This window comes from Saccopteryx bilineata, chromosome 2, assembly GCF_036850765.1.
Source record: "Saccopteryx bilineata isolate mSacBil1 chromosome 2, mSacBil1_pri_phased_curated, whole genome shotgun sequence".
NCBI lineage: Eukaryota > Metazoa > Chordata > Mammalia > Chiroptera > Emballonuridae > Saccopteryx > Saccopteryx bilineata.
Genome location: NC_089491.1, coordinates 188,798,303 through 188,825,637, shown reverse-complemented (window position 1 = coordinate 188,825,637; position 27,335 = coordinate 188,798,303). Strand labels below are relative to the sequence as shown.

The 27,335-nt window shown below is 42.7% G+C and overlaps 1 protein-coding gene and 1 pseudogene across 3 annotated transcripts in view; one reads left to right on the top strand and one right to left on the bottom strand.

Annotated features, from left to right (window-relative positions):
• MTUS2 (microtubule associated scaffold protein 2) overlaps window positions 1-27,335 on the top strand; it is an 829,118-nt gene that overhangs the window by 26,739 nt on the left and 775,044 nt on the right. For all 3 annotated transcript variants that reach the window (XM_066258934.1, XM_066258931.1, XM_066258933.1), the window contains exon 2: window positions 11,675-11,747. The gene's annotated coding sequence lies outside the window, so the exon portion shown is untranslated. The remainder of the gene's footprint in view (window positions 1-11,674; window positions 11,748-27,335) is intronic.
• Window positions 1,539-2,843, bottom strand: LOC136322399 (inactive ubiquitin thioesterase OTULINL-like; annotated as a pseudogene).

The following is a 27,335-nucleotide window of genomic DNA, read 5'->3' as shown; positions in this document are numbered from 1 at the left end:
AATGGACAAATTTTCAGGAAGACACAGCCTATCCAAGTGACTGAAGATGAAATAGAAAATCTGAAGTGACCTATTACAAGTCAAGAGATTGAATTAGTAATCAGAAAGAGTTCCCTGCAAAGACAAGTTCAGGCCCAGGAGGCTTCACTGGTAAGTTATACCAAACATTTAAAGAAGAATTAACAGCAATTTAACACAATCTCTTCCAGAAAATCCAAAAGGAGGGAACATTTCCCACCTCATTCTTTTGGGCTAATATAACCAAAGAAACTAGAAAAGTACAATATTTCCAAATTAAAGATGACAAAAAGTTAGTTTGCCTGACTATTGTCCATTTTTGATGTAACATGTTACCACAGACTTAGCAACTTCACACATATATTTATTATCTTTCAGTTCTGGAAGTCAGAGGTTTGACATGAGTCTCACTGAGCTAAAATCAAGGGACAAGCAGGCCGCATTCCTTTCTGGAATCTGTTCCCTTTTCCAGCTTCCAGACACCTTCATTCCTTGGCTGTGGCTCCTTTCTCAGTCTTCAGCACCAGCATGGTGCATCTCTCCTGCCCTTTTCATTTTCCTTTGACTAAGACACTTTTCCAATTCCCTTTTGTACTTTTAAGAACTTGTTATTTTATTGGGTTTATCAGGAGAACTTAGAATACTCTCCCTGTAACAAGGTCATCAGATTAGTACCTTAATTCTACCTGCAACTTTATTTTTCTTTGTCATTTAACCCGACATATTCACAGGTTGTGGGGGTTAGGATGTAACATCTTTCTGGGAAAGAAGTTGTGTGTTTGTGTGTGTGTCGGGGGGGGGGCATGATTCTATCTACCACACTTTAAATACATATATGTTACTACATCACAGTTTAATATTTTCATGACAGCATAATAGTTGTCATTCAGTTGCCCTAATCTATAGAACTTTTTTTTAAATCTATATGAAATGTATTAAACTGGCCAGAAGCAACAGCAAGAAAAAAATGTGGAGATATAAAACAAATTGTACAACATAACCATGTAGTGATTATTTGTGCATATGTGTTTGTATACATAAAACTATACATGTATACATATGGGTGTATCTGTGTATATATAAATACACACATGTACACATAGTCTTATAGTTAATCAAGTGGTTCCAGAAAATCAATATACCATAGAGCTTCCTGGGAAGGTAATGCTTATAAAATAAGGTCAGATTTATGAGGATCCAAAAATCAACCAAAACTTCTTAGTGAAGAATGTAAAAGAGACAAAGAGATTTTATTCTTTCTAGGTTAGTCTCTTTTTGTACTCATTTTCTTCTCTATTTTTTCCTATTCTTGCAAATTAAATGTTTTTGTGCTCTTAATGGTCCATCATGTAGAAAGTGAACACAGCTCTTATGAACAATATGAAATCACCAACTCACAAGTATACCGTATTAGTACCGCTGCTTTGGAGGAAGTCAGTGAAAAACTAAGAAAAGCTATCTGTGCACTGTTGCATCCAGGACACTTGTAATTCTAGTGAAGGTCCTAATTCTTTCAGTGGCTACAACACTAGCTTTGGTTTTCCAGAAACACTTGACTTGCGAGTGTGATCACTGTCATTGGCAGGTGCCTGGTCCATGCCAGACTTAAAAGACGAAAGGTTGTAGTGGCGGCCATTCTTGGTCAGCAGGGAGCTCTCTGGCCACTCCGTGAGTGGCTCCTCTGTGTATTGGATTTCAGAGTCCCTGAAGTTAAATTTGAACAGTCTGCACACTTATCTTAACTTCAAGAGCGTATCCAAGTATAATCTGTGCTAGTCCACATGTGTTGCCTATAGAAATTAGATGATTCATCGTGAAGCTTAAAGGGATCGGATGACATTTACTGGGAGAATAAGTATAGAAAGACTGGGAATGACCTTTTTCACCTTTATTTGATCGTGCACTGTGGTGACCTGATATGGCATGGTGAACTTCAAAACTTCATACAGTTTATATTCCAAAGTGGAATCAGAGAAAAGAATGTTGTGATAATCTTGAATCCTAGTGAATTCAGTGCAGTGTATTTTCAATAATTCCACATATTTACATAATTTTCCAAACACATTTGAACCTGTATACTTCTCAGGACCAAAATTATATGGCTGGATCCAGTTACAACTTTGAGAAAAGAGCAGTTTTTCAGGAAGCTTACCACATTTTTCGCTCCATAAGACGCATCTGACCATAAGACACACCTAGAGTTTTAAGGAGGAAAATAAGAAAAAAAATATTCTGAACCAAATGGTGTATTAAATATTTAATAAAACACAATATTTTTAGCTCCATAAGATGCATGGGCATTTTCTCCTCCACTTTTGGGGGAAAAATGCATCTTATGGAGCAAAAAATACGGTAATTAATGTCTTTTTCTTTCATCCAACTTGGAATAAAGAGGCCCTGGTGGATATCTGAAATGACACCGATCTTCACTCATTGTATTTCTCTTTCTTTTCTTATGCAGCACCTTTAATATGCTACCCAAACAGCCCCTCGTAAGCCTTTCCGCTCAGCTGGGCACAGGTTGTTCCGCCTTTCTGTTCTCTTGCACACACGGTATCTGAGGAAACCAGCCTGCAAGACCATGTGGAGATTCCTTTTGAACTTTCTCTGCAGATACTGAACTCAGCGTTTCAGCTGGTGCCCTAAATATAAATGCAGCCTTCTGAAGTAGCAGAGGGTGGCCATCAGGAATTAAACTGCCAACATCACGAACCCCTTTGCTGGTCTCCAACCAGTTTCTAGGTTTGGCCTGAGACTAGTGTCCGGGAGTGATCAGTCATTCCTGCGGACTGGTGTGAGACCTCAGCCATGGGACTGTCAGCCATGCATCTGCCGGGCCAGCTTGCTTTTGGGTCTCAGTTCCATTCTTAAATATGTAGATACCCAACAAAATTAAAAACACGTGCACATAAAAACTTGTATATCAGTGTGTACATAATAGCCCCAAACTGGAAACAATTCTTTTTTTTTTTTCATTTTTTCTGAAGCTGGAAACAGGGAGAGACAGTCAGACAGACTCCTGCATGCGCCCGACCGGGATCCACCCGGCACGCCCACCAGGGGCGACGCTCTGCCCACCAGGGGGCGATGCTCTGCCCCTCCGGGGCGTCGCCATGTTGCGACCAGAGCTACTCTAGCGCCTGAGGCAGCGGCCACAGAGCCATCCCCAGCGCCCGGGCCATCTTTGCTCCAATGGAGCCTTGGCTGCAGGAGGGGAAGAGAGAGACAGAGAGGAAGGCGCGGCGGAGGGGTGGAGAAGCAAATGGGCGCTTCTCCTGTGTGCCCTGGCCGGGAATCGAACCCGGGTCCTCCGCACGCTAGGCTGACGCTCTACCGCTGAGCCAACCGGCCAGGGCCTGGAAACAATTCTAATATCGATCATTGTGGCATATTCCTACAATAGAATATTATTGGTACAATATGGGTGAACTTTGAAAATATTTTAAGTGAAAGAAGCCAGACACAAAGGGCCACATAGTGTATGATTCCATTTGTATCAAATATTCAGAACAGGCAAACTCACAGACACAGAATAGATTATTGGCTGCCAGGGTCTGGGCATAGGCAGACAGTGGAGTGTCTGCTAATGGGACTGCTGTTCCTTTGGGAGGGCAATGAATTGTATCCTTTAAAAGGGCATAATTTATGGTATGTGAATTACACAGCAGTAAAGTTGTTTAAAAATGTATTTGGCCTGACCAGGTGGAGGTGCAGTGGATAGAGTGTTGGTCTGGGGTGTGGAAGACCCAGGTTTGAAACCCTGAGGTCACCGGCTTGAGTGTGGGATCATAGACATGAACCCATGGTCACTGGCTTGAGTCCAGGGTCGCTGGCTTGAGTCCAAGGTCGCTGGCTCGAGCCCAAGGTCGCTGCCTTGAGCCCAAAGTTGCTGGCTTGAGCAAGGGGTCACACTCACTCTGCTGTAGCCCCCCTCCCCCATCAAGGCACATATGAGAAAACAATCAATGAACAACTAAGGGGACTAAGGAGCCGCAACAAAGAGTTGATGCTTCTCATCTCTCTCCCTGCCTGCCTGTCTGTCCCTCTCTCTGTCTCTGTCACATATAAAAAATAAAAATAACAAATAAAAATGTATTTGTCTTGGTTACTGAGTTGTTTTGTTCCTCTTTTGTGCCTCATTTAGTCCCTAGCCCTTTAGGGACTTTTCCCTACAGGCCTGTTGCCTCAGAATTGAGGAAGATACCAAGATGGAGAGAGTACCAAAGGAAGGTTGGTGCTTATGTGTGAAGTACCAACAGCTGTCATTAGAGAAGGGGGACTGCACTCACAAAGCAATAATCCGAGTGTCTGATGTGGGAGCAGGTTCTGTGTGAGCAGTAGGGCCAGTCTTTGATGCCCACAATTCTATCAGCATTAGGAAGAGTTAATGTCATCACAGTAGATTTATTAGTAAGGTAGAGGAAGGCTGTACTTTATGAAGTAGCATTGTCCAATAGAGATAAATGGAAGCGACAATGTAATTTAAAATTTTCTAGTATTCACCTTAAAAAGGCAAAAAGAAACAGGCAGAATTAATTTTAATATATTTTATTAAAATTAATATACCCAAAATATCATTTAACATATTTAAATATTTTACTTTTTTTTTTCATATTGAATCCTCACACTCAGGTGTATATTTTCCACACACAGCACATTGCATTGGATAAGCCACATCAAGTGTCCAGCCCCCACAGGAAGCTGTGTGGCTGCTGGATTGACAGTTATAGAGCTGTTTTTTAAAATCTGACTCAATAGCCCTGGCTGGTTGGCTCAGTGGTAGAGCGTCGGCCTGGCGTGCAGAAGTCCCAGGTTCGATTCCCGGCCAGGGCACACAGGAGAAGCGCCCATCTGCTTCTCCACCCCTCCCCTTCTCCTTCCTCTCTGTCTCTCTCTTCCCCTCCCGCAGCCGAGGCTCCATTGGAGCAAAGATGGCCCGGGTGCTGGGGATGGCTCCTTGGCCTCTGCCCCAGGCGCTGGAGTGGCTCTGGTCGCAACAGAGCAACAGAGCGACACCCCAGAGGGGCAGAGCATCGCCCCCTGGTGGGCAGAGCGTCGCCCCCTGGTGGGCGTGCCAGTGGATCCCAGTCGGGCGCATGCGGGAGTCTGTCTGACACTCTCCCCGTTTCCAGCTTCAGAAAAATACATAAATAAATAAATAAATAAATAAATAAATAAATAAATAAAATATGACTCAAGGCCTCTAGAGATACAGCACGGTGTACTGGTTTTGACTCTAATCCAGATTCAGATTTTGACTTTGGCTCTAGCACTGTTTATTATTAAAATGTTGACACGTAATCTCAAAAATAATGTTATCTATTTTATGATTGGACATGTAATATTAGAGAGAAATAAAATGTTATTTAAAAAAAAATTCCCATTGAGAGAGAGAGAAAGAGGTGAAGGGAGAGAGATAGAAAGAGAAGAAGGGAGAGAGAGAAGCATCAACTCGTTTCACTTAGGTGGTTTTCTTTCGTTGGGCGCTCCTTGATTGCTTCTCACAGGTACCCTGAATGGGGGGGGGGGGAGGGTTGGACCCGTGATCTCAGTGCACTGGGACAGTGCTCTATCCACTGAGAAACATGGCTTAGAAGTTTGGTTTGTCTGGGGCATGGATGTGGGTAGCTGAGGAGTAGGGTGGTTGAATTAGAGTTGGGGGTCATGTTTTTGCAAGACCCCTGCAAAGGAGTTTAGAATATATTCCATTATTAAATAGTGAGCACCCACCCACCAAAGAGCTTCGGGAAGAAAGTCTTATGGTAAGATTTGTTCTTTTTTACTTTAACACAGGGGTCCCCAAACTTTTTACATAGGGGGCCAGTTCACTGTCCCTCAGATCGTTGGAAGGCCGGACTATAAAAAAAAACTATGAACAAATCCCTATGCATACTGCACATATCTTATTTTAAAGTAAAAAACAACAACAACAAAAAACCAGGTACAAATACAATATTTAAAATAAAGAACAAGTAAATTTAAATCAACAAACTGACCAGTATTTCAATGGGAACAATGGACCTGCTTTTGGCTAATGAGATGGTCAATGTGCTCCTCTCACTGACCACCAATGAAAGAGGTGCCCCTTCCAAAAGTGCTGCGGGGGCCGGATAAATGGCCTCAGGGGGCCACATGTGGCCCGCAGGCCGTAGTTTGGGGACCCCTGCTTTAACATCTTGGGCAAGTCACTTGACCTTTCAGCTGTGCTCCTCAGTTTCTTCTCCTGCAAAACCTGTATATTGAAATCTACTAAATGAACTGCTTTGAAGAGGAAGTGAACTTGCCTGGTGACCCAGCTCATACGGGATGAATTGAGACTGCTTCTCTGGTAGTTTCCCTGTATTGCTATAGCACTGGTTCTCCAACTTGGCTGTGCTCCAGTACTACCCAGGGAAAGCTTTTAAGAATATAAATTCTTGGGATTCAAGGATAAGTTTTGGGTTAGTGCCCATAAATCTCTGTTTAACAAACTCCCTCAGTGATTATTGTGTAGCTACCGTTTCAGGTTTGCCTAGATAGTGAAAAAAGTTCACTTTCGCAGCCCTTTTATTATAGGACTCCCAGGCATTAGGTAACACCTACTTCTCTTGCCTGTCAGCTTCCTTGTCCTTTTGCCCGGTAGATGTTTTGTAGACCTTGCTTTGATAACAGTGTTAATTACCAGTGGCCTAGGGCTCCTCTCTATGAGGTTGAGCAGTTGGTTCTTAGGCTCTTCACAAAGTGGTCTCATTTATTTGTTATACGGCAGCTTCCATACATGTATGTGGTGTTCACATATCATAGCCAGCACTCCTTAACTTTGCTTACACTTTTATTCAGTTGCTTTCTTAATATAAAATCACTTTTTAAATTTTTTAAAAATCAGAATAGAGGAGATAATGAGACAGACTCCTGCACATGCCCCAACTGGGATTCACCCAGCAGTCCCCATCTGGGTCCAGTGCTCAGTCAAACAAGCTGTTGTTAGCACCTGAAGCTGACACTCAGACCAACCAAACCACTGTCTGGGGGGTTGAGGGGGTAGTCAGAAAGGGAGAAAAGAAGATGGTCACTTTTTCTGTGTCCTGACTAGAACCGAACCCAGGACATCCACATGCAGGGCCAATGGCTAGGTCCTGAAGTCACCTTTTAACTTTCACAAAAAGCAGTGTAATTCTAACTGGTCAGTTAATTCAGGGTGGTTATTTTTCAGTAGTTCTTTATGGTTGTGATACTTTTAGTAATAATTATTTCCTTTTCCTATTACTACTGTTACTATTAGTGCTGTTGAATGAAAATTAATATTGACTATGTGTTTTGTCACCAAAAAGAATTTATTTGGGAAAGAGAAAGGGATACAATATGGTGTGTGCAGACGTGGCAAGGGAAGTGGAAGTTGAGGGAAGGGGAAGCTAGAATGATAGAGCTCCATTATGAGCACAGAGCTCTTGCTGTAGAGTTCTTGCATACTTTTACAATTGTGTATGAGACTTTTATAAGCCCTAGCTCCTCCCATAAACCCTCCAGCCTGACTGTGTTCTCTTAGAGTTCCAGTTAGTCTTTGTCAGTGCTATCATTCAGCTATCCTTGCCATCATCAGTGCATTTACCTTTAACATTATCGTGGTCCACATTAGGTCATAATATCTCTGTTTTAAGGAAGCAGTCATCACTGGAACAATGAAGAGTGACTCTGAATATTGAATTTTCTCTCCTTGATTTCCTCTCTTGGTCTTATGTTTTAGAATTTTGATTTGGATATGAACAAAATTATGCATTTCACCTACCTAGCATATCAACTTGGACCTTGCTGCCACTTGGCGTGCTCAGAGTGTTGATTTTTTATCTTACTTCAGATAGTTAATTTTAAAAATAGGGAATGAGAAATAGAAGAAGTGTGGTACTATAAAGAGATCAAAAAGTTTATATTGAGACTGGCTGCTGTTCATGCCAAAACACAACAGAACAATTTGTGGTAGGCTGCCAACTTAATGGATCTCCTGGTAGTGTTGTCGAACAGGAGGCTGCCCTTCGGGTCTGCCTCAAGCCAGCTGGTGACATCTGGCTTCTTGACTTTGTGCAGGAAAAATCTCAAAACAAAGTCCAGGTCAGTGTTTTTCAGCCTCTGATCTGCAGACTGCTGTCTTCCACCAGAAATTTTGTGCTGGTTCGTGAAAGAGTTAACCACCCTGATGTTGTGGACTGGCACAAAATTTCTAGGGGACCAACACCAGTCCGCAGACTGGCTGTTAAAAAATACTGGTCTAGGCGATCCTGAGAGTATGTTTATTAAAGCTGGGGGCTGTAAAACAAGGAACGGCCTAGGATAGAAGAAGCAAAAGGAGGGCCTGGGTGGCTGTTGGGCAAACCAATGTGTTTCAAGTGTGAAACAAGTGAGCAGAGGTGGATCAAGGTCTGTTGAGGCCCTAAGTGCAGAAGAAAATATTGGGCTCCTTGTCCCTTGTCATTAAAAAAAAGTGTAAAGTTGGGGTTTTGCGAGGCCCTTCTGAAGTCATGTGCCTGTTGCGCCTGCCATTAAATCTGCCTCCGCAAGTGAGTTAGGTTTGCTCACTTGTATTTTGCATTGGTGTGGGGCAGAACTCTGCGTGTGTGTGTGTGTGTGTGTGTGTGTACGTACTGCTTGCAGCCTTGGGAAGGGGCTCAGGGTGGCAGATTGCAAATTAGAGTCTGCTTGCACCCTTGGGAAGAGGCAATTATTTGCTATTGTTTGCCAGAGGAGTATTTCTACCCAGCCTATTTGGCGGGGAGTGCTGAGATTGGTGGGGCCTGTGAGTCCGAAGGGTAAGTTTGAGGAATAAGTCTGGGTTATGGAACCAGAAACTGAGTTGGGGCTTTGGGAGCCATGTGGAAAGAGAAGCAGTTTTCCCTGTTTGCTCGTCTGCCATCAGAAGACTTTAATAAACATCCTCTGGCTACACTGTTCCTTTACCGTCTACCTGAATACAATACGAATCTGCATGGCCAAGATGGTGATGGCCACTGGCTTTACAGTGGTGCTCTGCTTGGCTCTCTGGGAATGCTATAAGAAAGAAATGAGTGGAGAAAAGAGGGCTGTGAGGACAGGTTCAGGGGGGTTAGCCTGGATAAGGTACCACTGCCCACTGCTCCCCTGGTTACAGTCTCCTGAGGATGCTTAGAGTTTAGGAAATGCACGCCTGCGGGGGTGGGAGACGAAGAGAAAGACTGGAAGAGGGAAAGGTGTGGCTCACTTCTGGGAGGGAGCACAGGCTGGGTTTTTTGTGTAGAGAGTTTTTAAAGACTGGGTGTTTAGGGGAGGGTTTCAATAGAATATTCATCAGCTTTCCAGGTGTACCCCTTGTAATGCCGTGGCCGAGGCCAGGTAGGTTCACATTGAATTCAGGCAGACAGTAGAGAAACTGTGGAGTCAAAGTGTTGGGCCGGTCCATTTTATAGAGTATCACGATGGTGGACAAGCACACAGGCAGGGAAACTGCTTCTCATGGCAGCAGATGAACCAACAGCAAAACTGCCCCTGGTAGTGGTGGGCAGGCAATTCGCAATCTGCCCTGAGGGCAAGCACCTGTAGTTTTACATAGACTAGACACACATGGCGGTGCCATGTGCTTACACACTAATCATGCAAAGTGCAAGCAAGCAAGCCCAACGCAGCTGTTTTCCCAACATCCCCGGAGGACTGCAGTCTCCTCCGACTGGCCAGCCCCAGGGCAGGGGGCCATTAGCCACCACAGCCTTCCAGGGGTAATCTCCCACCTGGGCCTGGAGCCAAAACACAGCTGAGGCCTAGATGTTATCTCTAACAAGGTGGCACTCTGCATCTGGCTGTAAGCTCAGCCAGCTGATTCAGCTGCCTCAGTTTTCTCATTCTACTTGCCAACAAATTTACCTCGCATCTTACTCTCATGTCTCAGTAGCAGGGGGCAATTATTTTGGTTCTTCGTACTCCATCGCAGAAAAAAACACATTCTGAAACATGTACATTTTTGTACCTAGGGTACTCGCATGGGCTCTGTTCTGTTGGTGTTTAGTTCCACGAGGTTGCCCATGCACATGTCTGGCGGTGGGGGTGGTGTTCACAGCAGTGTTGGGATGGTGCGAGAGTGATGGTTGTGGCGGGTCCTCAGATAGAGGGTTACTAAGTGTATTGTCAGGCAGAGGAAACGTTCCCTTCATTCAGTCTGGACTGGGACCTGCTCAGTTCTCTCAGTGTGGTGTCATGTGCCCTACACCCATGTCTGGGCAGCCCGTCTGCCCTTCCTCTAGCGTCTTTCTCCTGTATCTCTCACTTCTTCCTCTGCCCCCCACCTTTGTGTCTCTTCCTTCCTGTGGTGTGCCTTCCCTTTAGCCTTCTCCTGGAGGTCTGCATTCTTCCTCACACCTCTGTGCCTTCCAGCCCTCGGCCTTCCTGCCTGCCACACTGTGCTCTTGGACTTAATGCTGCAAAGTGGAAGTCGAGAGGGAGGGGCCAGAAACAGAGTCTGGATGGGAAGAAAGAATTGGAAAGAGACTCTCAAGCCCGTCCAAAGGCTGGAGGTGTTCATGTATTATTTTTCAGGTGCCATAAAGATCTTTTGGGTTGAAATAGGAACAGTTAATATCCAAACCACAGATGGTGCTCAGAAAAAATTATGTGTGCTGAGCAATCTGTAGTTTTTGAAAACTTGTTTCATAATTACTGGGTTTTAAAGTCATGTCTAATTTCTTGTTTGTAAAAAATGATAAAATTGTCATTTTTATAGGTAAAAAATGGTTGAATAACAGCAGTTTTATATGACACAATCTAATAATAGCAGGCATGCTGTGGTGTCTGTGGCAGTAGCATTTGGGAGGAAAATTTGTGTCTTTTCTACCATCTAACAACTAATGTTTTTGCTGGATAATTTAGCAAGGAAAAGAATTTTGGCTGATTTATTTTGAAATACAATTTTATTAAGAACTTAATACATATTTTTTAAAATTAATTTTTAAATTTATTTGAGAAAGGAAGGATTTGGGAGAAAAAGAAACACTGATTTGTTGTTCCACTTATTCATGTATTCATTGGTTGATTCTTACATGTGCCCTGACTGGGGATAGAACTTACAACTTTGGCATATTGGGACAATGCTCTAACCAACTGAGCTTTGTGGCCAGGACTTAATTAATATTAATGTTGTCAACATTGCAGAATATATGGGTCCTCTGACTTTTAATTTCTTCTGAATTAGAAGAAAATAAGAAGCACAACAGTATAAATTTGGTATAATTTAGGACAATTAAGATCTACAAAATGGACATCATTATTCATGTGTCAGAGGTATTCTTCCCTGACAATTGCCAAGTTTGAAGTCTTTAAGATAGTTCATTTATATGGAGTATTTAAGAATCAGTTTTCACACCATTAACAACTTGAGGGATTAAAATAGAAAGAAAATTGAAGTTATGTAATCCATTGAGGATTAATATGAAAATAAGATTATCTCTAAAATTCTAGACACAGGCAATGGAAAAATAATGAGTCTGTAACACAACCTCAATTTTGAAGAGTTTGTTTGTGGTATAATTATTGCTTAGATTTAAGAACTCCTGAACTAACTTTATTTTTCAGTGCCAAGTAATATCTTGATGAAGTTACTGGTTATGCTTTCCTGAATCTTACTTTTTTCTGCTAAATTTTCTTGTATCTTTTATTTTTTAAGGTTTCCACACCTGGCTTGTCAACTAGGCCTAATTGTCACCAGTGGCAGAAACACTTCTTTCTTGGGGGTCAAGGTGAGTGTATGTAGATTTCTATTTATTATTCCATTTGACTTGGGTCTGTAATTGCCTGTTAAATGTTATGTACTGCTTTCTGGTGCTCCAAGTACATAACTGGTGGTAACTTTTGTAAATATTAGTAATTAAACAGGCAAATGGAAATGAATTCTCATATGAAAGCCTAATTTAATTTTGCTTTTCTTTTTTAATGTGTGAGATACGTTCAGGCGTTGACTGAAACTGAAGTTAAAATATGTTTTGTAAAGGATTTTAAATTCGTGGAGTGTGTCTGTAATGGATATCTCTTTCCTAGTGGTAATTAATCTTCTACTGAACAAAAGGTTATTGTGTTCTGTTAACATGTGTTTAGTAATATCAACTGACAGAAATAGGACAGGGAGGCAGTAGCATTTGGGGGCTTACTCTGAGTGGAGGATGTGCTTGATAACTGAGGTTACTGAGAAAAAGGCCAGATTTTTTTTTTTTGGGGGGGGAATTACTACAGTACAGAGTTTATTAAACTAAGAGTAGACACTTTAGGGAAGAGCCAAGACCCCAGAAAATTAACATGTTTGAGAGAAGCTTTTCTGAGGGCTGCTGTGAGCTCACACGGCATTTTGTGCAAATTAGACAGTCACCCCTTCTGCAAGTGCTATGCTTCCGTCTGATGGAAAACTGCTGGACTATACTGAGTTTTAGAATAAGACACTTTATTGCCATATGCAGGGAAATTTCAATTTAAATAAATTACATTCCCTTAATTTATCAGAGTTGTAATAAAAATGCAATTTAAAGATAGTGGAGATGCTAATGATGTGATTGGTACCCCCTCAAATGTGGGGGCCTTGCATGTTCACACCCTAAACAACTGCTAGGCTGGCTTTGCTTTGTTGGAATCCAACTAGGACAGACTCCAAGGATGGGAGGCTTTCTGTTAAGTTCTGGTCATTGGGCACAGACAAGAGATATACTAGTTTGGGGGATGGCTTTGATTGTACGCTTAGATTTTATTAAAAGAATAGAGAGACAGCAGTGTCTGTAGTTTGGAGGCCAGACCCGGTGGGCTAAGCTTTCCAGGGATAGAACGAGGCAAGGAAAACTGAAATTGTGTTTTAAACCAACTCTGACTAAGTTCCTGTAAGTTAGTGGTATCAAGTGTATACTTCCAGATTCCCAGACACCGAGGTGGCTTTGTTCTTTACATCACCACCTCTGTGAGTTCTTTTCTCAAAGACTGTTTAAACGTGAGTCCCTCCCACTACGGTCAAAGGGAGTTGTATTCCAAATGTTCTTGTGTTTGTAATTGGTGGCTCTTCCCTACTTGCGAGCTTTTATAATTGGTCTCCTGATGAGAGAACAGCTGTTATGTTGTTGTCGATGGGTAGATGTTTTCTGACAAATACAGGGTAAGAGGTATAGCAATATGTTGGGACCAGAGATAGAGCTGCAGGTGGAGAATGTGACATGATCGATGTGTTACTGAAGAAAAAAAGAACAGATATGAGAAAAAAATAATACACTGGGAATAGTGGGAGTGGGTACCTCAACATGGTAGTTGAGGTCATGGGCGGACGTGGTGGTGGTGGAAGGGATGGTCGAGATGGTGGTGGCCAGTGGGGTGGCCATGGTGAGGGCTGGCAGCAGCTGCCCTGATGCGGATGACTCATAATAAGGGAGGGAATATAGGAGATGGAAAAGATACCAGGCCATAGATGCAAAATATACGGCCTAGGAAAAAACTTTGGCTCCCTTAGATGCTGATGACAGAATCGATTAGAGGGAAATTTAAGGGGCTCCTCTTTGTAGAATACTGAGGTAGCTTTCTTACTGTATCATTTATTCATCCCTTCATTTCAGGAAGACATCACCGGACCTTAAGAGTGACAATAACAAGACCTTAGAGAGGAGTTACAATTCCACTGAATGCTGATGTTTATGTCCTGTGTTCCTGCTTGAGGTCCACATTTCGTGTGTGTGTGTGTGTGTGTGTGTATGTGTGTGTGTGTGTGTGTGTGTGTATTGCAGGGTATGATACTCTAAATACAGAAGTAGAGGAGCTGATGATCAGCGAGAGAACCATTGAGGTGATTTAGGAAACTGGCCCTGGTGTTATTGCATCTGTAACCTTCTCTCCATCACCTGTACACAAACATGATCTGTTTTAAAGAAAGAAATGAGGAGGATTCTTTTTAGTGAATGAAAGGGGCAGAGGAAAAGGGGAAAGAGGTTCAGGGAGGCTTATATGAGTATTTCTTCTCCCTCAATCCCCCAGATAATTGCTTAGCTATCTATTTCACTTTGTATAATATTTTTGATTTTTTTCTTTGCCTTTGCAATACCAAGAAATGAGTGAGAATATGAAGACATTCTGTCTAATTTTTGGCACCTGTGATATTGAGCTAATAATTTTTCCTTATTTTTCAGTAGGGAGTAAGAGATTTGCTACCAGAAAAATATTTGTGAAGACACCAGCTTAATACATGTTAAAATAAAACAACATTTCACAACAATCAGACATTCTCATCATCATTTATTGTCATAATTTTTGGATTGAAATATTTTATCACTCTATGACTCAAATAATTGTCTTGCTTATTTCTAACAATATCCTTTATGCCAGGGGTCTCAAACTTGCGGCCCGCGGGCTGCATGCGGCCCACCGAACAATTTTGTGCGGCCCGCAGACTAATCCACGAAGTTCAAAATATTTTGGATAAAATTAAGTAAGCCTAGGGGCCTACTTGTATTTTTTATTTCTCTAGCATCCTAGCTAGATGTTAGCTTAGTTAACAGCAGTTGTGATGCGAACTACAGTTTCTGGTCGTTTTGTGACACTGAGTAAACTGCATGTACGATTGTGCTTGTTGTACTGATTTTTTTTTGTTTTCAACTGCAGTGAGAAAAGTGTTGCGTAACAGTTGCCTTTTGTAGACCTAGTGCGGCCTGCCTAACGGCTGTGATCTTGCTCTGTGGCCCACATGCTGAGTTGAGTTTGAGACCCCTGCTTTATGCTGATTATCTAAAGAGGTACATACTCTGCAACTAGAGAGATTTAGATACAGAGTAGCTCTTTAAAAAAGAGAAATTAGTGGGTTATCATCTGGTGAAGGTTCTTAGGTATGTAGACCTCATATATATATATGAGGTAGCTTTCTTACTGTATCATTTATTCATCCCTTCATTTCAGGAAGACATCACCGGACCTTAAGAGTGACAATAACAAGACCTTAGAGAGGAGTTACAATTCCACTGAATGCTGATGTTTATGTCCTGTGTTCCTCATATATATATGAGGTCTACCGGAAAGTTCTGTCTGTTTTTGGAATAAAACAAAATACAAATTTTTCTTACTGTCAATAAACTTTATTAAATAATATAATTGCCATTATTATTAATGATTTCTTGCCAGCGTGAGGACAATTTGTATATCCCATTTTTGAAAAATGTTTTATCTTTTGATGTGAAAAATTGAACCAGTGCTTGTTTGATATCTTCTTCATTTTTGAATTTTTTGCCCTTCAAAAAATTTTGTAAGGACAAAAACAAGTGATAGTCGGTATTATTCCTTCACCAAACACTTTCAATAAATTTCTACATGCTTCTGTAGCATTTCTTCCTTGTTGGAATTCGTAAAAATTACAGTGGTGTAAATGAACTTTATCAGTAGCCATGGGTACACTATCGCTTCACACATAAGACTAACGTGAATCAACTTTGTTTTAGTTAATTTGCTACGTCAGTATGTATACATTAAGTGATAAAAATAGAGAGGCACACATGCACCAAATAAAAATGTGCTTACGTGTCGAAACTTGTGATAGAAACGGACAGACCTTATATCTGTCTATCTATCTATCTATCTATCTATCTATCTATCTAGATACATTCTTAGTAAGATTTAGTAAATTCAGCAGGTCCTGGCATGAATGTGTTAAGTTTTTTCATTCTTGTGTTTATGAGAAACATGAGCCTGATGTATCCTAGCGATTTCTTCAATGTTTGGGCATATATTTGAAAGGCAAACTCTCATTTCCTCGTCAATACACTGAAGAATTCCTCTCTTTTTACTTTTAATTCTGTTGAGTGTAGAAAACCCACACCATACATATCATCTTAACTTTATACCAAACAAAGGATAGAAGAAACTTGCCTCCAGTCTTTCCCGGGAACATGGGGGGTAGTGTAAACAATCCAGCACCACAGCTTAACAGCCTTTTGCAACCTAATCAGGCAAGTGAGATGGGGGGTTGGGCAGACTGTCAGCTTGCAGCCAATTCCCCACACCTCTGTCCCCCAAAAATCTAAACTCCAAAAGCCCTGTTGGTTTTTTGGTCCCCAACAGGCACATATTTCTCTAGAATACCATAGGGCACACCTGGAAATCTTCTAGGGCACACCAGTGTACCCTGGTGCACACTTTGAGAACCACTGCCTTAACCACTTGGCTTTACTTCCTTTGGACACTGGACTGAAGGCATCTCTTAAAAGTTTTTTTTTGTTTGTTTCTTGAATTCTGTTAGTTTCAGTCTAGCCTGTTTCATCTCCCATAATATGAAGCATGAGTGCTTCATGCACAAAACTGCTTTAAAATTGAGCAGGTGAATTCTGCCATTAGAGGGCACCAGCTGAACCAGGCTGGCGGAATTCTAGAAATAAATTTATACCATGTGATGCACTGTGCCAGAACTGTAGGTTACAATTGGTTTCTCAGAGACCTTTGAGATTTTTTTAAAGAGCATATGTTTTTGTCCACCAAAGAAGGACCTGTGGTTCTGAAATAGCAAAATGTCCTCAGAGTTTGAGTATGTGAAGAAACTTAGCTGTGCGTGTGTCTTATTTTCTGCTTTAAAATTATCCTCAGGAGTTGATTAGAAGCATCAGGGTCTCGGAGTCCATTGTTTTGGGGAAGGCAAGGTTAATATTTTTCCCAATCCCACTTTTTCCTCGGGCAAAAAACACAGGAGAAAAAAAGGCCATACATATATTAGTATTTAAATCCATAGATCCAGAGCGCAAACATTTAGGGACTTGGTTGCTGGGGGTGGGGTAGGCAGAGTCAGTAAATGTCACAGGAACGATTCAGTCAGGATGGTAGACACCAGGGAGGCTTCTTTGTTGTCTGTGTTTAAATGGCGCACAGGACGGCACCGCTTTCCCTGTGCTGCTCCCTCGTCCTGTTGGCCACACATTGTGACCTTGCCTCTGTAGCTGGGAATGACACCTGGGTTCTGTTTGATGCGAGGCCAGATTTTATTAAACTAGGTCATCGGAGCACACACACAGGTGCTTGGATCATACTGGCAACTGGCACGGTATCATGTTTGGTGATTAAATGGGCAGGCACACCAGTGGGCAGATGGAACGACTTCACTCCTGCTCTCAGAAGCGGATAGCATGGAGCAGGCTGCCAGCAAATGCTGAATGACAGCGGGGATCCTGGATAAGTCCCTGTCATCCTCTTCTGTCAGACGAGTTCATCGCCTTTAAAATTATCACAGAAACTACAGCTGAGTTAAAAATGGATGAGTTATTCCAATGCTTTGAGTTATTGTTTCCACTTGCACATTTGTAGCACAGTGTGCCCCCCCCCCCCTTTGAGAAACACTGAGAACCTGAGCTGACATCAGCCATTGGACTGCGATTTCCGGGAAGAAGCTGGAGACTTTGTATAGGGAGGTTGGTTGGATATTCATTTCTAGTTCTGCATTTGAAGGCTCAGTTTTGTTCCCATGATAGGAGAATGAAATAAATGGCTTTTAAAAAAATGACTTTTTGAGATTTGCTTTGGCCTAAAAAGGATTTCATCATATTTTTATAGTTATTAATCATTGTACTTAGCATCCTGATTTTGTTTTTTAAAACGTGCTGTGTGTGTATTTAATGTTCAGCTGCTGAGATAGGGTTGTTCCTCTGAGATACCTGGACGGGCGAACGGCCTTTTCAGTGGTGGTTGTTGCCCGCGTGGGTTGGGGAGCTGGCTGGCACGTGGGCGTCTGCCACAGGTCCTCGTCCTGTTGCTGTCTGTCCAGCCCATGCCCTGAATGTAGGCTCTACAAGGGCTGGTAGTCTGTTTATTCCTCCTGGTACTTCAGCCAATAGATGTCTGACACATGCTGGGTGCTCTGTGAATGTGTCTAGAACTACTGAAGCAAGATTCATGTTGCCCTTCTTGCTGCCACAGATATACATTGAGAAATTGAGGCAAGACTGACTTCAGTGAAGAAATGGAAAGAAAAACTTTTATAATCGTAGATAGAACTTAGTGGAGGCTCTGGCTTTGCAGTACTGTCCTTGACAACTTGGGTGCCTGTTTATGCTTTGTTATACCAACAGCTATTATCCTTATCACTCAGGATGAGACAGGTCATCGGCAACCCATGATGAAGGGTGACATGGAATTCAATGACGCTCTGGATTGTGTCTCAGCTGTGCCTTTTTGCAGTGTGTGACCTGACTTGTATTATGGTTTCCTCACCTGAAAATGGGGTACCTCCTGTTCTGCGTTCTGACAGGACCCGATGAGATAATGAGAAGGACACCCAGTATGTTACAGGGCCTGGCACTGAGGCAGTGTGGCCTCTCTCTTCCAAATAAGGTCACGTTTAGAAGTTCCTTTCAGAAACTGGCATTTCTAGACTTGTTAACAAGTTTTTTTTTATACTATAGATAATAGTTTTTTTTTTTAATTCCTCCCTCAAAATAGGGCACATTAAAGAGAGTGCTATACCAGAGTAGGGCTTCTGGGGTTATGATTTGGCTTTGAGGAGCAAGTCTAGGCATTTACATAACAGTACTGATCTGAACTAGTTTGTTAATGAACTGACATTCTTAAACATGGAAGCATGTGAGAGAAGACCATGGGAAATCTGAACCTTTGAGGCCTGCCAATCCAGGACAGCTTTCCCTTCAGTGTTTAGTTTAAAGGGATAGTAGTAGTTCTCTGTAATGAATAAAATGCTTGAGAGAATTACATTGGAAACACATGGCTAATTATACATTCTAAGATGTGCTTCAGTTCACTCGAGCATTTCAACATCAACCAAAATGTACAGATACACTTCTGAGTCCCTTCAGCTGAAGCTGTATGCATCCTTTAAATATTTGAGTTTTCTTTTTTTTTTAAATTAAATTATCTGGGCAGATTAACCTCCACAGACTATTATAAATGTGCAAATAATATGCCACAACAGTGGATTTTTACAGACTGCTTGTCAGAACTCAGGTGTTCTTTGCTTCATGCAGAATAATTTGTTATTCATTCAGAAAACAAAGCATCTTTCATTTATTAAGAAAATACATGATCAGCACAACCAATGCATTTTAATAGGGGAAGAGGATTAGGACTAATTGTCTTCCTGAAAGGCAGACATAACAAAATGATAGTCCACCAAGCTCCTGTCTTTATAGCATTTTATCAATACCCTGTGTGTGACACCTTCTTCCTTATACTATAGTTTTTTCTAACACATGTCATTTTCTTACTGAAAACTACCCTTCAGTGGAGTGCTCCGTGTTTCATTCGCTGCCAACATGATCTGATAAAATGTCCTGCATGTGACAGAGCTCATTCAGTAATGTGTGAGTGGAAACACTGAGGAGGCATGGAGGTCTGGAGTCACTGTTTGAGGTTCTCATCATCTAAGATGGGAATGGTGTGGAAGTGTTCATGTCCTTCTTAGGTCCTGGCTGAGCAGGGCACCCACCATACTATGTTTGGGATGACAAGAGAAGCCTGCCAGCAAGTCATCTACGCAACATTTTTTTAAAAAGTGAGAATATATTGAAATGGGTGTGAACAGTTAGGAGTTTCTGTAAATTAAGTTATTACCACTTGAATTTTTTGGTGGCACTTTGGTTTTCCTTGTCAGATAGAGTGCACAGGAGGAGGCGAGGATGAGGGTGGACTCTGCAGTTTGCTGCTCAAAGGGAAGGGACAGGGGACAGGGGGCATGGGAGCTCTGACAGAGGAGGACAGTAGTGGTCCAAAGGGGAAGGCAAGAGGGGTGAGGGCCACGAAGGGGTGGAGAGCTGCCTGGGGGAATGAGGCCTAGGGTATGCTGAAAGACGTTGAGATGACTTTGAGACTTTCAGGTTTCTTTTGGTTCTGTCAGTCCTTTCCTTGTTTGTTGTCTGCACTGTGCCTTGTCTTGTCATCACTGGCAGAGGGAAGGGGTTGGTAAAGAGTCAGCAAGGTGGTTTTGCAGGGCAGGCTCATTTCCTTCCCTGTGTGGTCTGATCCTCTGTCCCACTGTCCGAGGAAGCCAGGCAGCAGCCCTGGAGACGATGCCACCTTGAGGTTATGCTTTCTGATGCCAGCTGGGACTCATATAGTCCAGTTGGTCATTTGCAAAGCTCGGGCTCAGGAAGAGAGTGGGAGTGTGGAGTGCGGCTAGGCCTGCCCATGTGACAGGGCCCAGCAGCTCCCTGGGCCTTCTGCCTCTGCCGGCCTCATATTCTCTGACCACTCTACACATGTACTTACAGGATAATGCCCAGATTCCTCCATGTTTTACCTGCATACTCCTATTTTAGTGCACGTGTGTAAGTATTTAGCGACTACCTACTTTGTGATATTTACTATGCTAGATGCTGAGAACATGAAAGTAATAAAATTTGGGTTTTTTATTTTGAAGAATTTAGTTTAATGGGTAAGCCCAACATGTAAACAGCGCCTTAAAGGAATGTTACAGGGAGTGTTCACCGGCCCTCGTCCATCTTTCCCAGGCCACTCACAGTATGTTTGGGGGCTCAATCAGTATAGATTTGATATTGCTGTTTTATATCTTTTGACTATAATAGTCAAAAAGAATTAAATTATACTTTGTTGATGGTATCTTGTCTGGCAGGACAAGAGATTACTATTTTGGAAATGTTTTCAATAAAAGGGGTATCTGTGATTGCTGAGTTTAAAAGAAAATTAAATTAGGAGATTTTTCCAGTGAAGTTTTCTATTAATTATCCTCTTACAATATTCTCACCGTTCCTTCTCCATCAATTCCTCTACTATTGATGAAAGAATATTTTTGGCCGGAATGGTCTAGTTCTTAATGGGGGTGATCTTTCTGTTTCTCCCAGTGGACATGTGGCAATGTCTGAAGACACTTCTTACAACTGGGAAGATACTATTAACAGCTAATGGGTAAAGGCTAGGAATATTGCCTGCTGTTGTGTAATACACAGGTCAGCCCCTCACAAAGAATTTTCTGACCCAAAATGACAGGTATGCCAAGGTTGAGAAACCCTGGTCTGTATGAATAACCTATATTGCTCGAGTCACTAGAAAATTTACAGGATTCAAAATCAAGTGTGACCATAAAGATATTTTAAAAGATGATATTGAACAGAAGGGGGTGGAGGGTTGGTGGGAGGTGGAATGATTGGTGGTGATTTTATCACTCGAGCTCTTTTACTTTGGCCTTTGATGCATGCCTTTTAAAAAAATAACAAGCTTATTATTATTTTTTAAATTGATGAATCCATCAGATAAGTTGTTTTATTTGATTATCACTTAGCATGTTTGGGCCATGACTCATGTAGGGCTGGTGTCTCGCACAGACCCTGGAACACAGCACGCAGTTAACGTGCATTTGGTTGGATGGACACGTGAATGCATAGATGCGTCTGTTCCCAGAGATGGTGGTGTTTTATTTGTTTTCAGATCCCTCCTTTTGTGTCCTCATGGTTAGCGAAGTGGAAAGTGTGCCTCGAGAGCTCCTGCAGGACATTTCAAAGACTCTAGGAGAGTATTAGGTCAGTAAAGGGAAGACACCCGGCTCTCCAAAGGGGGGAAGCGAGAGAATCACCGGCTCCAGTCAGCTTGTCTGGGAAGCTGAACAGGCAGAACCATGCAGAAGTTCACGAAAGTCCACTTGGTCTAGAGCCACAGAGGACTATGGCGCAAACAAACAGCTGTAGCAGAAAGCAAACGCAACAGAAGTCCGGTGTAGGAAAACAAGCGGGCACACCCCGGAGTCCTAAGGGGAGAAAAAACGGACTGATACAATGCGGGCAAGCTCAGACAGCCCCGCCCCGCTCCCGGGGCACCACCCCTGCCGGTTCTGCTGGGATCTCTGCGCAGGGTCTTTCGCTGGTTTCCTCCAGGAACCCTGCTCCAGCCAGGCAGGCCTCTCTGCCTGTGCTCCCAACATTCCTCGTGCTGTTTGCGCCCCATGTTCTTCTGTCCAGAATGCCCTTTTCTCCTTCTTTTCTACATTTGAGTGTTTTTTTACAAGACTCAGCTCAAGTTCTATGCCCTTTGTGAAACCTTTCCTAAGTTAGCAATCTTTAAGCCTCTGAGTCCTCCCTCCCCACAGTCCTTATGGTTTATCACCGGGGCTTCATGGGGACCCCTGTCAGCATGTTGCATGTGGACTGAGTCCTGGAGTGTGGAGGGGAGAGATGAGGAGAGGTGAGGACAGTACCAGGAGGACTCTGCTCTATGGAACCCTCTAGACTTTTAAAAATAATTCATGGGGGAAATAGGCATCTTTTTATGGTTGTTGAAGCAGAGAGTAAAGGTAGAAAAACATCCCTCTTCTGTCTAGCAAGTGCCTATTGGGTGAATGCCTGCTAGGCAAGCAAGGCATTTTTGGCCAGTCTGCACACAGCACCCTGTGTGCTGGCTTGAGAGCTGCTGGCGTAAGATTTGAGTTACAGTCCTTATCTGTACAAAGAAGGGATGTAGAGTGCTTATAACTTGTCTGCAAACTAGAGACGGACAGTACTGTAAATGCTGTCTAACATTAGGCAGAGGTAAGGTCCTTATGTACAGTGTAGAATATAGCCAGTTCTTGTTTTCAGGTCCAGGAACAATGTGGAAGGTGTGTATGTCTTTTGCTGTGCCCTGGTCTTGACTGCAAGCTCAGGGGGAGACGACATACTTTGCTGATTGACCAGAACCAACCCCAGTGTCTCACCAGGGACCCTCTTTCTAGATTTGCCTTGGAACTTTATAATATTGTGTGACATTCTCAGCAGCAGCGGTTTTTGGTCAGCTGTGTTTAGAAGAGCACTATTAAATGCATAAATTACTTAGAAGATAGGCTTAATAGTAAAGTGTTAAGCAATAGAAGGCAGAAGAGACTTGTAAAAATGTGAAGTGTAATTTTGGTACAGAGAACTTTCATTCTTTATGCAGCATTTCTTAAATATGTCTTGAAACCAGCCAGGAGGTCAGTCTTTAGACAGTTGATTCATTTTACAGTGAAAACTTAGATACAGTAAGATTAAAACCTCATGCTCTCATACCTGTTCTTATTACAAGTACTTGTTTTCTATTCATATGAAAACAATGGGTAGAAAAATTGACCTTGATTTTTGTATTCAGAGTATTCAGTTGCCTGTTTACCATGGTTCCATTTATTTCTCAGTGAAAATTTCCTTTTTTGTGTGTGTCACTTTAGTGTAGCTTTCAGTTGCTAAAGAGGAGAAGAATATCACTATTAAATTAGAATGATACCTTATTTGCAAGTTAAAATATATTCTGAAAAGGCTGAAAGTTTATTCTTTCCAGAGCTTGTTTGTTCTGTGAGGGCTATGTGGTGTCTCTCAGGGTTGTTTCTATACTGCGGTTTCTCCTGGGTCTTAGCAGTAAGGTATATTCCTGCTCTGGCCAAAGCCTTGACTTATGTCAGGATAGGAAGTAGAAAAGGGTGGGGACGTGTGGCTGGCATGGCCCTATGAGATATAGGAAACCCATAGCATTTGCACAACTTAAATGCAGAGCTAGTGATTCTGAAAGATTCTAAATTGTATTTTTGTTTATTATTTTTATAAATTGTATTTATTGATATTAGTGAGAGAGAAAGGGAGAGAGAATGAGTGAGAGGAACATTGATCTGTTCCTGTACATCAGTGGTCCCCAACCCCTGGGCTACGGACCAGTACCGGTCCGTGGGCCATTTGGTACCGGTCTGCAGAGAAAGGATAAATAACTTACATTTTTTCCATTTTATTTATATTTAAGTCTGAATGATGTTTTATTTTTTAAAAATGACCAGATTCCCTCTGTTACATCCGTCTAAGACTCACTCTTTTTTTTTTTTTTCTTTGTATTTTTCTGAAGCTGGAAATGGGGAGAGACAGTCAGACAGACTCCCGCATGCGCCCGACCGGGATCCACCCAGCACGCCCACCAGGGGCTACGCTCTGCCCACCAGGGAGCGATGCTCTGCCCCTCCAGGGCATCGCTCCACCATGACCAGAGCCACTCCAGCGCCTGGGGCAGAGGCCAAGGAGCCATCCCCAGCGCCCGGCCATCCCTGCTCCAATGGAGCCCCGGCTATGGGAGGGGAAAAGAGAGACAGAGAGGAAGGAGTGGGGGACAGAGAAGCAAATGGGCACTTCTCCTATGTGCCCTGGCCGGGAATCGAACCCGGGTCCCCCGCACGCCAGGCCGACGCTCCACCGCTGAACCAACCAGCCAGGGCCTAGGACTCACTCTTGATGCTTGTCTCGGTCACATGATACATTTATCCGTCCCACCCTAAAGGCCGGTATGTGAAAATATTTTCTGACATTAAACCGGTCCGTGACCCAAAAAAGGTTGGGGACCACCGCTGTCCATGATCTGACTGGGGATTTAACCAGCAACCTCTGTGCTTTGGGACAATGCTCTAACCAACTGAGCTATTCTGCCAGGGCTAAATTGTATTTTTAAATACTACCATGTAAGCACATGGACATTGGTGGAATTCTTCTTAAATGAGCCAGTGTGCCTGAAGCCCTGGGGTTGCTGATCCACAGAGCTAGAAAGTCAGAGTGCTTGTTTCAGAAACAAACGGTTATGTGTGTACATGTATGTGTATAACATATTCAGAAAATGGTTATTGAGTGAAGGTTATATATTGGGTACTATGCAGATGTCATGGATACATAGGAAAGTATGATAAGATCCTTGGCTTTCAGGAACTTAAGAGTCTAGAGAAGGTATGACAGGTGAACAGGCAGTTATGGTGCCTGTGAAAAGGGCTCTGACCAGGGTCCTGAAGTGTATATAGTTCTGAAGGCCCTTCTTAAAAAATGTCCAAAATTACAAAAATAATTAGATGGAGGAATGAATGTTTATTTAGAAGAGGCATATGTAGGTGAGGAACCCTGAAGTGTTGGCCCCCATCTGTGGCCCGTGGGCAGTATCCGGCGAGGCTGGGAGGCCCTGAGAAGGACCCAGCGCCCACTTGTGGGTCTCGGGACCCCTTCTTGGAAGAGGCAGCACAGCGGGTGTGTGTCATTTCTACTCTTGCTCCCTTAAGAGCGTTCTCCACACAGCAGCCAGATGGAGCCCCTGAAACCTGCTTCGGTGACACCAGTCCCCTTTCACAGTTTCCACTTGCTTTTCATCACAGTCAGAACGAAACCCACACCCTTCTTCCTTCTCCCTGTCGTTCCAAGTGCTCCTGCTGCTGGTCTCGCTGTTCTTGGAGCTTGTCAGTCATCTTCCTGGCTCAGGTTTGCACATGCCATCCCTCTGCTTGCAGGACACCCCCCTGCATCTTGTCCTGCACGTGGCCCACTCCATCCTGTGTGCAGTGAGGCCAGCAGCCTCCCTGACCATGCCCTCTGAGGCAGCCCTGCCTTCTCTGCCCTCTTTGTTTCAACGTCTCTTCTCAGAGCATCATCACTACATTACACACCCATTTGCTTGTTTCCCCAATTGCAGGGTCAGTTCTGGGGTCATGTCTTGTTCTCTGCACACAGGAGACCTGCAATTAATTTTGGCTAGATGAAAAGGGGAATGAAGGTAATGGAGAAACAGGGTTTGGAGACAGCATTAGCTAGGAGTTTTGTCGTCAGTGGCTTGTGCAGAGGAAAGCTAACCCTCTTCTGGGGCTGTAAATATTTTGAAAGGCTATAAATATATCTGTTTCTGAACAATATAAACTTTAAGAATTTTTAAATCCTCTGGAAAAAATTTCTCTGCTACCTGCCTATAGACAGACAGCATAAGATAACCTGAAATATGTCTAATATTGTACTATCATTAACACCCGTATTAAATGTTTTCTGTTTCAAATTCTTCATTTGAGTTTGGTTGGAGGAGAATTTAAGTTTGAGAAGTAGGAAAAGAGACAAGTGTGGTGGGGGACTATAATTTTAAAGGGGTTAAAAATCTCATATACAATTTTTTCATCTGTTAGTTATGCATTTGTTATGCTGTTTGGAAATGTATTTGATCATGAAAGCAGCATGTTGACCATGAAAGTGACCTCTTGTTCCTGATGGTCTTATATCCTCTTTTCTAGGATGTTTTTTACTGTTTTTTCTTTTATTTTTTCTCTTTTCTTTTCCTTTCCTTTCTTTTCCTTTCTCATTCTTCTCTCTTTCTTTTTTGAAAGAGACAGACAGACAGGGACAGACAAGAAGGGAGAGAGAGATGAGAAGCATCAACTCACAGTGAGGCACCTTAAGTTGCTCATTGATTGCTTTCTCATATGTGCCTTGATTGGGGACTCCGGCTGAGCCAGTGACCCCTTGCTCAAGCCAGCAATCTTTGGGCTCAAGTCAGCAACCATGGGATCATGTCTATAATCCCACACTCAAGCTGGTGAACCCGTATTCAAGCCAGTGAGCCTGCACTCAAGCTGGCAACCTTGGAGTTTTGAACCTGGGACCTCATGGTCCCAGGTCAACTCTCTAGCCACTGTACCACCACTGGTCAGGCTCTAAGGTGTGTTTTCCAAAGTAGGTGCCATGGGGAGTGGGGCTCATAGAATTCCTTTAGGGATACAAGATGAGACAGAAACTAAGCTTTGTTATATTTTGTTATATAAACGGGCATCTTCACTTGTTCACCTGTGACATTCTGAGCTGAGGTGTCCTGAGGAAGCAGTGGGAGATCACATCTGAATGAGAATCATGACACCTGCCCAGCTCTGTCCATGAATACAGGGTCAAGTTGATTTAAAATTGCATGATTTATTTTTAACTAAATTAACCTCCATAAAATAGATATGTGGCTTAGAAACCAGAAACTGTCATACTAACAAGTGAGAGTACAAACAAACATCAAGAAAACAGTGTATTAGCCTGACCAGGCATTGGTACAATGGATAGAGTGTCGGACTGGGATGCAGAGGACCCAGGTTTGAGACCTCGAGGTCGCCAGCTTGAGCATGGGCTCATCTGGTTTGAGAAGAAAGCTCACCAGCTTGGACTCAAGGTCACTGGCTTGAGCAAGGGGTTACTTGGTCTGCTGTAGCCTCAAGGTCAAGGCACATATGAGAAAGCAATCAATGAACAACTAAGGTGCCACAACGAAAAACTGATGATTGATGCTTCTCATCTCTCTCTTTGTTCCCGTCTGTCTGTCCCTATCTGTCCCTCTCTCTGACTGTCTCTTTGTCTCTGTAAAAAAAAAAAAAAAAAAAAAAGAAAACAGTGTATTAGATATTTTTTTACTACCCATTGTATGAGAATTTCCTTAGCCAAGTAAAAGGCTGTGATCACCGAATCCTGTTGGAAAAGAAGTTGGCCAAAAATTCAAAACCATCAAGAAGATGGTTTGAAATGAGGATTTGTAGCTGTTCTTGCAACACTGTACCTTGTCCTAATAGGATAGTATATGTCTTCTTACATTAGTTGCTGGTCAGAATATAGGTATATACA